Raw genomic sequence first — 11752 nt, forward strand, 5'->3', positions numbered from 1 at the left:
CAAACAAACAAACAAACAAACAAACAAACAAAAAAAGAGTTCATAATCAGTCTCTCCTGATTTGCACTTTCTGTGGTTGAATCTTTTGTAAAACTATCTTATATCCTAGATAATTAATAGATTATCCTCTCTGCATTTTCTTCAGAAGCAATTTGTAGACACAACAAGGCAAAATTTTCCTCACCTCTTAAATGTAAATGTATTTCTAAACAGTCTTATTAAATAAGAAACACAGAGCCAAATTCAGGAGTAATTGCTGAAGAGATCAGAAAAATAGTGAATAGCCATGACTAGCCTTAACTTACCACCACACTGTCCCTTCCCCAAAGAGAGATTCTTCCTGTCTAACATGTGCTTTTATTGCCTTCCTGTTCTGCCTTCTCATTGGCTATAAGCCCAGCCATATCACTTCCTCATCACTGTCTGTCTATACAGACCTCCAGGCCTCTATGGTTGGTACTTGGATTAAAGCTGTGTGTCACCACGTTTGGCCTCTCCTTGACCACACAGAGTCTTTGCCTGCCATGTAATTGGATTAAGGGCATGTGCTACCACTGCCTGACTTCTGTTTATGGTTCTCTATTTGAACTTTGATCTTCAGGCAAAATTTATTTATTAACATACTATTGGTGAAATTATTAAGGCCACTCCACATAGTTAAAAGGGAGGTTTATTTTGTGGGGTAACTTACAAATGAAGGGATAGGTTGTAGGTTCAGGCAAAGGTATGGTGCAGTCCGGCAGTGTTCTCTGGAGAACTCTGCTTAGTCTACCTCCAGCGTCCAGGGTCCCAGAACCAAGAGAGAGCTCTCCTCTCAAACCTGGGTCTTCCGCTTCCTCACTCAGCCCTGCCTTGTGGGCATGTGACCATTACCGAAGCCTCAATGGGGGTTGGAACTTCCAGGCCAAGGCTGGGATGGCTACCCACTACATCTCCCCCTTTTGTCTAAATTAGAAGGTTCTAACCTAATAAAAGATTATATACAAGGAAATGGTTATCAAATATTGTCCAGGAGTAATGAGGGATAATGACCTAGATAAGTTGGAATTACAATAAATGCAAACAATATCAAGCAAAAAAAACACATACTAAAATCCAGGGAAGTCTAGAGCATGGGTAAGTGACATGTTACAAAGATCATTCCAAAAGGTGTCCTATCCTAAAGAACCTGAGTCTAATACTTAATATATTCTATCTAAGATATTACATATGTATATATACTAAGTTGTAACTATAACTGCTAGTCTTCAACCTCATCAAAGGCCTGAGGAGGAATGTAATAATACCTGAGAAATGGGAAAAGGATGCAAGCAACTTTCAGGAGTCTTGCAAGAGTAGACAGAGACAGCTGGCAGCCTGGACAGTCACCTAATGTTTCTCAGCATTGTTTGTGCATTCAAATTGGCTACAGGCCTAGAGTATCTGACAGACCATTTTCAGAAGCAGGAATTGTGGAAGACCATCTTACCCTGTCTTGGCAAAGTATAGTGGTCACTTTCCTTGTGTCCTGCTTGTCCAGAAAGGACAGCATTTGTACTGTCAGCAGTTGAGGCAAGCCCGGCTAGCTCAGTTGGTAGAGCATGAGACTCTTAATCTCAGGGTCATGGGTTCATGCCCCACACCATTTGTAGATGGAGAGTTTCTCTCCAGCCCCTGCCAAGCCCTATTAGTCCAACAACCCATTTATAAAATAAACACACAGACATTCATATTATTTAAATTGCTTGGCCATTAGCTCAGGCCTACCATTTTCTAGCTCTTACTCTTATATTTAGCCCATTTTTAATCTATATTTTGCCACGTGGCTTGTGGCTTACCAGTGTCTTTACATGTTGCTTCTCATGGCAGCTGCTGGCAGTGTCTACCCTCGCCTTCCTGTTCCCAGCCTTCTCCTTTTCCTTGTCCCTCCTACCCTATCCTTCCTTCCTGGCTACTGGCCAATCAGCACTTTATTTATACAGAGTGATATCCACAGCACTTCCCCTTTTCTTTTCTTTTTTTTTTTTTTAAAAGGAGGGTTAACTTTTACACAGTAAAATTACAGATAACAAAACAATTATCAAGCAAGAATTATAGTTACAATATTAAAGAAGATATCCTATCTATCTTATATTTGTGAGTCTCAAGTTTTATATCTGACTTATCTTTTATCATAACTGAGGAAATTATAACTATCTAGTCGCCAGCCTGGCTAGCTCAGTCAGTAGAGCATGAGACTCTTAATCTCAGGGTCATGGGTTCGGGCCCCATAATGGGCGCCAGATATTGGTGAAATTATTAAGGCCACTCCACGTAGTTAAAAGGGAGGTTTATTTCATGGGGTAACTTACAAATGAAGGGATAGGTTGTAGGGTCTGGCACAGGTATGGTACAGTCCAGCAGTGTTCTCTGGAAAACTCTGCTTGGTGTACCTCCAGCGTCCAGGATCCCAGAACCAAGAGAGAGCTCTCTTCTGGATCCTGGGTCTTCCGCTTCCTCCCTCAGCCCCACCTTGTGGTCGTGACCATTACTGAAGCCTCAATGGGGTTTGGAACTTCCAGGCCAATGCTGGAATGGCTACCCACTACAACATACAAATAAAATATCACATTTCAACACAAATAAAATATCACCACACTTCAAACACTTTTTCCTAAGGTTTTTGTGTCTGAATCAGCTAATAAGATATCTTCCATTTTCCTCCCCATGGGAGGTCTTGCCTTCTTTTAGTGGGGAGTGTGGGGTGGGTTGTCAGGGCGAGGATACAGTGTGGGAGTTCTTTGATTTATGTGTAAAATGAATGAAAAAAATCTTAATTAAAAAAAGATATCATCCATATAATAGTAAATTATAGATTGAGGAAATTGTTTACAAATTATTTCCAATGGCTATTGTTCAAAATATTGACACAGAGTAGGGCTGTTTAACATCCTTTGTGGATGAACTTCCACCGATACCTTTTAAGAGGCTGGAAATTGTTATAATTAGGCACCATGAAAGTAAATTTATCTCTATTTGTAAAAGTATAGTAAAAAATCAGTCCTTTAATTCAACCATTATAGTAGACCATCCCTTAGATAATAAGGAAGGCAAAGGAATTCCAGGATGTAAAGAGCCCTTGGTTGAGTCATCTTATTTATTGCTCTTAAATCTGTTAACATTTTCCATTTTCCAGATTTATTTTTAATAACAGGTATAGGAGAATTCCAAGGACTGGTCGATTCTTCAATATACTGAGCATTTAGCTGCTCTTCTATCAGCTGTTCTAGGGCCTGCAATTTTTTTCTGGTGTCAGTTGCCATTGTTCTATCCACTGGTTTGTCAGTTAACCATTTCAAAGGTAGGGCTGTTGGTTCCTTTGAAAGACCAACAGCTGTTGTGCCCTGTTTATGTACAACCTGAACAGTATGTGACTGTTGGTGAGAATACTTCTCAATATTTCTCTCAGAACAATTCTTTATCTTTTGCTTTGTCTCTGAGACTGGAAGAATGTTAATTTGTTTTTTTCAGTGCTACAACAATTATGTTCCCTTAAATTCATTGCTTTGTTAGCCACATGTGGTTTCAACTTTCTCACCTGTCCTTCTGGCTCTTTATACTTGACCCATCTTGCACTTTGTTTTAACTGAGACCAAAGTTCCAATTCTTTTTTTTTAGTTGTGATATTATTTTTTTCTCCTTTTTTATTTATTATATTTGTGTTTTAATTTTATACATCAGCCATGGGTTCCCCTGTCCTCCCCCTCCCGCCCTTACTCCCACCTTTCCCCCAGCCCCTCCCCTCCATTCCCATCTCCTCCAGGGCCAAGACTCCCTTGGGATTCAATTCAACCTGGTGGATTCAGTACAGGCAGATCCAGTCCCCTCTTCCAGGCTGAGCAAAGTGTCCCTGTGTAAGCCCAAGGTTCCAAACAGCCAGCTCATGCACTAAGGACAGGTCCAGGTCCCTCTGCCTGAATGCCTCCCAAACAGTTCAAGCTATTCAATTGTCTCACTTATCCAGATGGCCTGATCCAGCTGGGGGCTCCACAGCCTTTGGTTCATAATTCCTGTGCTTCCATTCATTTGGCAATTTGTCCCTGTGCTTTTCCAATCTTGGTTTCAACATTTCACACTCTTACAGTCCCTCCTCTTCCTCGACAATTGGACTCCTGGAGCTCCACCTGGGGCCTGGCTGAGGATCTCTGCATCCACTTCCATCAGTTATTGGATGAGAGTTCCAGGACAACTGTTAGGGTGTTTGGCCATCTGATCACCAGACTAGGTCAGATCAGGCTTTCTCTCGACCATTGCCAGCAGTCTACAGAGGATGTATCATGAACAACCTGGATGACAGTGGGAGTAATGAAAGGCAAGGTTTGAGGGTAAGAAAGCTTAGGAGAGCAGGAGATCCCAGCTGGATCAAGAACGGGAAGCAAGAACAAGGAATAACAGACCGTGATAAATGATGACTACATGAGAACAGGAAGAGGCAGAGTGCTGGAGAGGTCCCCAGAAATCCACAAAGTTCCAATTCTTAGAAGCTGAACATTTACTTTCTGAAGAGGCTAATATGGTTGACAAGATTTTGGTCAAATTATTGTTACATGCATGCTTGTGTCAACCAAACCTTCAATCACAATGCCCTTTATCATTTTTTTAGCTTTGGTTTTGGTCATTTACAGAAGTTTGCTAAAATACTTGGTTTATATTCTCCACTGAAAATTTTGTTTTGTCTAGTGAAGTTGTTTGGTCATTCAGAGAAGCTTGGATTTAACCAGTATTTCCTTTCATTGATCTGTGGGGGAGTTCCCCCCATGCTGACAGGGAATGACTGAACCAAATTTGACTTTGGTGCATGTGAGAGACCTCTTATGGCATTTCCTAATTGCAAAAGGTTGCCTTGCTTGTCCCTTGTTGATCTGCATTCACTAGTCCAATGACAACCTTTGACACACCTTCTACATACTCCAGAAGGCTGAGACCTTCTGTTTCTAGGAATGCCTTGTCTACAACCCTTTTTAGATGACCTTTTCACCACAGTTACAACATCTGACATTTTGATGTTTATTAAAGTTTTGGAAATCACCTCTCCTATTCAAGTAGTATCATTAATACAAAATCCAATACTGACTGTATTTTGGATCCTTTCATCTATGGATGCTGATCTTGCTTTTAAAAGCCTAATCCTCCTCTTGCACTATGAATTAGCATTTTCAAAAGCCCAAGATTCAATTAATATTTGTCTAACTTCTGGATCTGATATCATTCTATTTACAGCTAAAGTCAATCTTTGTAAAAAACCAGTGAAGGCTTCTTTTGGGCCTTGTATAAGTTTAGTAACTGGCCCATTCCTCTTTCCTGATTCTTCAACCCTGTTCCAAGCATTCAAAACTGCTGTACAACATAGAGCCAAAGTGTGATCATTAAATATAGACTGTCTTTGTAAATCACCATATTGAACTTCCTTGAGATGCTGGTCTGGGAAATTTCCACGTCTCTAGCCTGACCTTGTTGCTATATCACCCTAGCTTCCTTTCTCCACCATGTTTTTCATTGTAACTGAGGACCAGCTTCCAGTATTTCTGTAGCTAAATCTTCCCAATCTTGTGGAATAATTCTGTTCCTAGTTGCCCATGAATTTAACATCTGCTTCACAAAAGGTGAATGCATACCATATAAAACTATTGCTTCCTTAAATGTTCTCAAATATAACATTTCAACAGGATTCTAGTTAGCTTCTGCACAGCCTTGGGAAAGCCTGTTATCTGGTGGTTGTTCTTATATGGTAATTGGATAAATTAAGGTTGGTTTTCTAATAACCTTTAATTTCATAGTGCAATAGTGTGCTAGGTTCTGCCCTAAATTCCTGTCTGTGTCTGAATAATTTTCTTATTTTTATTAGTAGGTCTTTCTAAGGCTTATATTTGTAAGTAGTAAGTCTTTCTGAAGCTTATACCTTACCAATAGTAAGTCTTTCTAAAACTTCCATCTTATCAGTCAAAGTTTTCTTACTTTCATTAGTAAGTCTTTCTAAGGTTTGTATCATATCAGTCAAGTTATCATATTTAGCACAGTTAACCCATTTTAAGGACCAAATATGAATTAATAAACTGATAATTATGAATGACATTGTGTCAATCCCAGCTAAGTTGTCTATCCCCTCATTTATTTTTCCATTTCAAGTCATCCATAGTAGTGCTAAACTGAGTCCTAACTCCCTGCATTGTGACATTTCTGATTCTTAACATGGGAAAGATTTTCTTCCTTTTTATAAATACCTCATTTAAAAATTCCCAAGACTCTTACCAGCTCTGATGTTGCTGACAGTGTGGGCAGAGCTGTACACTGGTAATCATCTGTAGTCATGATGTTTAATAGTGCTAGGGTAGGCTTGGCACCGAGGCAGGATGGGAGGTGTTACTAAGAGAAAGTACCAAGTGCAAGAATGACCACTGGCTCTGGCTCAGGATCTGGGAGCCCAGGAACCAGCCATCACAAATGAGCTCTTGTCTTGGGCAGCAGCAGAGGTGGCAGGTTATGCTGAACCAGCTGTGCTAAATGCATGGCTGAGCTGCGGTGGGAAGGCACTGTGGTTGCTCACGTGCAGCACTGTACTGGGAGAGTGGGGTGGTGGTGAGCCACCTGAAGAGCTAATGTAGAGAAACTGGTAAAAGAAATCTAGGTGGCTGGGACACAGCAGCATGGGATAGGATTGCCCCACCTGGCACTAATTGTGGCTGCTCCCCATAGTGTGCTTATGGTTGCAGCAGCAGCAGTAAAATCCCAACCCTCAAACATGGGCACTGCGAGTGGGGGCCACAGAACTGGTGGTGGCTCTAGGGGGTGGCCAGGCATCTAGACTAGTTCTGCTCATCCCTGGTGCTTGTGCTGTCCCTGTAGGACTGGCCTGAGAAGGAAGCAGCTGGCTTGCTCTGTTCTGCCCTGGGATTTGTGCTATACAAGGAGAGCAAGCGAGTGGCCTGAGAAGCAAGTATGAGGGGCAAATAGGCAGAAGCCCATTTGGCTAGTACCCAGGGTGGCAGGGCACTGAGTTGCAGCTGACTCAGGCAGCTGAAGAGCCAGCGGGTGGCTGCATAGATCGCTAGGGGAAAAGCCCTTGTGAAAAGCCAGTGACCCATGGTGGCATGGGGTCACCTGGAAAATGACAGGTTTAAAAGTCACCATGTGACATCACCCCACATTGGGTACCAGATGTTTTGATTCCTTTTACTGTTTTGTTAACAAAATAAAACTCAGGGATAAACATTAGGGAATAAACCTGAGAGATCTCAGAGCAACTGAGACATGATCCTGCTCCCTCTACAATTCTGGATCAAAAGAGCCAGAATCCCTCACCTCCTCCTCTTCCACCCCTGTGTGTCTTTCTAGCTCCCTGTGTCCACCAAAAACTCTTTGGTCCACCCTGGCCAGCTGAATGTGGACTCCACTCTCTGAACCGAGGTTGGACTAGATTGGTGGTCTTAGAGCAATCAACACAAACAGAACTCTCCCAACAAGGAACTGAAGCAAAAACCATGGAGAAACGGGGCTTACTGCCTTAATTCCAGGCTCATATTCTGCTACTTCTCTTATATAGTCCAGACCTACCTGTTCAGGAATTGTATCCTTTCCATTAGACTGAGACCTCCAACATCAATTAGCAGTCAAAAATATTCCTCAAAGATATGCCCACAGTCCAATCTGAGGAAGGTAAGTCCTCAGCTAAGAATTCCTTTTCAATGTTGTAAGGTTGACAAGATAGATTAGCCATCACAGGGAGTATCATAAAAATCCATCCAAGATCTTATTTAACAAAAGCTATGAGACTACCCTGAGATCAGGGCTGTCCACACAGCTAGTGTGGCCAGGCTCTCATTGACTGTGCCAGATAGAAGCTGCTCCATCAAATAGCCTTGGACAGCAGAAATGCAGGACACTGACCTATATAAGTTTTGACTCTTTCCTTGAAGCATGCTTCAGTTTCCATCTCCCCAGCATATGGGTAATTGGAGTACACACAAAGTTACAGGCACTCATGAATGTATGGACCCTCAGACATATCTGGAGACCATGCAAATCTCAGTTTCACAGATACAGATCTCCAAATTAGAACCTTTCAGGCATTCATTAAGGGTGAGTTGACATTATATTAATCACTTGATTTAAATATCTACAAAGAACCATCATAGTCTTTTTTTTTATCCAAGGTTCACAAAGTGACAGAGTCTGAACAGCTAACTCCTGCAGGTGTCAGCACATCTCTCCTAGCCACCAGTATCTTCAGCTACCCATGTCCCCTGCTCCTTGACAGCCTCAGAGGCCAAGGCAAACTCCTAATATGATGACATGAAATATTTTTTCCACAAGTCTGTGATCTTTGACTATGTCTCCAGTGACATCATGCATCACTCATTTCCTATGCCACCTGGTAAAGTAACAATACCTTCATTCTTGAAGGGTCTGAGCCATTTTTCATCTGCTTTGATTGGATTTGTATGGTTTCATATTGGCCTTAGTGATATGACATGGCCACACCATGATGTACCCTAAAGGATCTTGTGCACTTCAAACTCTTCCTTACCTCAATCGTGGAAAATAGGTTCACATATTTTAGTCTGTATCAATCACTCTTCCTAATACTGTTATTCCTCTCTTAGTCTCTTGACTTAAAAACATCAGGAACCCAAAGTGGCCAGAAGGAAGTCTTAGCTTCCAGTTCAATTTGTATGGTACCTCCTGAAAGAAGCCCTCCAATCTCTGGATACAAAATTTCTAGTTCACCTAGTAATAAAGTTTGGGGAAGAAAATTTTTTCTTAGTGGGTTACTAGAGGTGATGCTGAGTGGTACCACTCCCATGGCTACCGCTTTATTCCTGGATCAGTGGACTCTTGGCTACAAGAGAAGCCATCCAGATAACCTATCCCTAGTCCACTGTGCTATTACTAACTAATTGGTGCTGTGACTGTGTCTTTAAAAGACCATTATATCTTTCTATTAAACCAGCTGCTTCAGAATGGTGGGGGAATTCGATAAGACAAGTGTATTTCCACTGCCACACTTATTTGACCATGAAGTTGCTTATTCAGAAATAATACTGTGTGGAACACCATGACAGTGGATAAGGCACCTGTAAGTCTAAGAAAATATTTTTGGCAGGAAACTAATTCACAAGAAGATAAACCTGTAACCAGAATAAATGTCAATTCAATAGAAAACAAAACACAACCCTTCCCAATTTAGTGATCCTGCCACCAAGTCATCTCAGAAAAAGTACCATCTCTAGGGCTCAGTATTGATCCCCACTTTTGGAATATTTGGTGCTAAGCAGTAGTAATATCCTAGTCAGTTTTGGTGTGTGGAAGACCACATTGTTGAGTCCATATTCAGCCTCAATGTCTGCAACAACTGCCTCTTTATTCTTGGACCCATTGAGCAATGATGGGTATGGCTAGTGAAAGGGGTTGATGTTTCATAGAATAACTCACAATATCCTCTTAATTAGTGAGCATCTCCTTTGCTGAAATTAGCTTTTGATGAATATTTTAATGAGTCTTTAAGTATCTTTAAGACATTTTACCATTTGAAGAGATCAATCAACATATGGTTATCAGAAATCTTGGATAGTCATGCCAGAGTCAATTACATGTTCCTAGGAAAATTGAGGTCCCCAAGAATTTGAGTAGCTTAGTCATGCTAATAAAATATCTTAAGAATGAACTAAAAGTGTAATAATAGCCTTAGTAGGATTTAAAAGAAAAACTAAAAGTAAGATATTCTCCAAATATCTTCGCACTAATTTTCCAATTATTCTCCTTCCTAAGTAAGTCTCTGACACAAAGCCAAACCTTTGGCTATGGTCCACAAGTCAGAATCAAGTTGAATATCTGGTCATTTCTTCCAAGGGAAATATATGACCTGTGCCTTGCCCAGAGTTCTGCCCATTGTGAGGTGGTCTCTTCACCAGTGCTTTCATGGTTGTCCCAGTAAGGGGCTCTAACATAGATGTCCCCTTCTGGGTGGTTCCTGTTTTGTGTGAAGAGCCATCAGTGCCACACCCTGACCTCTTTCTCAATAATTTTATGAGGCCATATGTGCATGTTTGGGATAGAAAGACATTGTTACAGATCTAGGAACCATAGGCATTTGACAATTTCTTCATGTAAATTGCTTGTTCCTTCAGGACCTGCACAACCACATATATCATAGCTATTTGATGAAAGATTACATCTATGAAAGTCTAATTTTATGGCTTAGTGAGTCCAATAAATCTCAATTCATGAAGTACTGCTCAGATCACATGGTAATTTGGTGTTCCATTGCCAAGTATTCAGTTCTCATGAAAGCCCAATAACAAGCCCATAGTTGTTTTTCAGAGGAGAGAGGTTGGCTAAAGATGATCAGAGGATCCTGCTCCAAATTTTCAAGGGCGTCTCCTGAAATTCACTTATGGAGTCTTCCATAGACTCTAAACAGCATTCTTATGTGCCACTGAGACCTGTGGTCTAATCAAGTATGCTGGATTGCATGAATCAAGTGACAGAGCATTCTACACAGAAGCCTGGGCCCACTGAAAACCCGTATTTTGTTTTGACTCTATTCAAAACTAACAGCTTTAAGGTTCACTTGCTATTTGGGTTAGAGTAACACATTCAAGTGAGGAATGTGCTGCTTTCAAAATCCAAATAGGCCACTAAGCTCTGTGCATCTTCGTCAATAGACTTCCCATCCAGCCACAAGCAAGCAACTGGAATTAAACTCAGTGAGTCAACTCACTGAAAAGAGCTATTAAGGCAGAAGGGTTATTGTTGGAGAAAATCAGTTTAAATCACAGGCAGGAGGTAAGAAAGTATAATGGGGGATAGAAATGACAAAATTAGTTATGTATGTATAAAACTGTCAAAGAATAAAAAAATTAATTACCAACAGCTTTCTGTATGTCAAATACAGAAAAAAATTCAATTCACAAAGTTTAAAAATTACCTAGGACTACACCTAACCGAGTTGGTAAAGGGCCTCTGCAATGAAAACAGTGAGACAACAAAGAAACAGTGGATGAAGAAGCCTGAAGATAGAAAGCCAACCCTTGTTCATGGATCGGTATGATAGTATAAAAATTAGTGCCGGGCGGTAGTGGCACATGCCTTTAATCCCAGCACCCAGGAGGCAGAGGCATGTGGATCTCTGTGAGTTGGAGGCCAGCCTGGTCTCCAAAGCGAGTTCCAGGAAAGGAACAAAGCTACACAGAGAAACCCTGTCTCAAAAAACCAAAAAAACAAAAAAACAAAAACAAACAAACAAAAAAAAATTAGTAGACTATCAAAAGTTATCTAGCCAATGGTCTTTTTACTAAATTCCTGTGTTCCTCAGAAAAGTATAAATCAGCTCTAAAATTTATATGAAAACACAAAAGACATATTTTACATACTGACATAGCTATGAACTTCTTCCATGACTGGGTTGTGTTGGGTTATGAAAGGGTCACTTGAGCATGACCTACACTCCTGTGACCACAGACCTTGTTCTCTGAGTGGCTTCTACAAGTCCACAGTGCAACTAGAACACAGTTCTGATCTGTTCATTAGAAAAGATATTCATGGCACAGGTGCGATGTAGTGGAAGGGAAGATGGTGCCTTCTCTTTGCACCAAGTGACAGACAGTTTGCACTTGTCACATTCATGTGAGTTAAAATCATTGAGTTGTAGAAATTTTCAAATAGACTTTCAAATCATTGTTGAAAGAGGGCATCTAAAACCCTGGAACCAAGCTCAACCAAGGATGCAATACTGACA

Source organism: Onychomys torridus, chromosome 5 (genome assembly GCF_903995425.1).
Source record: "Onychomys torridus chromosome 5, mOncTor1.1, whole genome shotgun sequence".
NCBI classification, from domain to species: domain Eukaryota; kingdom Metazoa; phylum Chordata; class Mammalia; order Rodentia; family Cricetidae; genus Onychomys; species Onychomys torridus.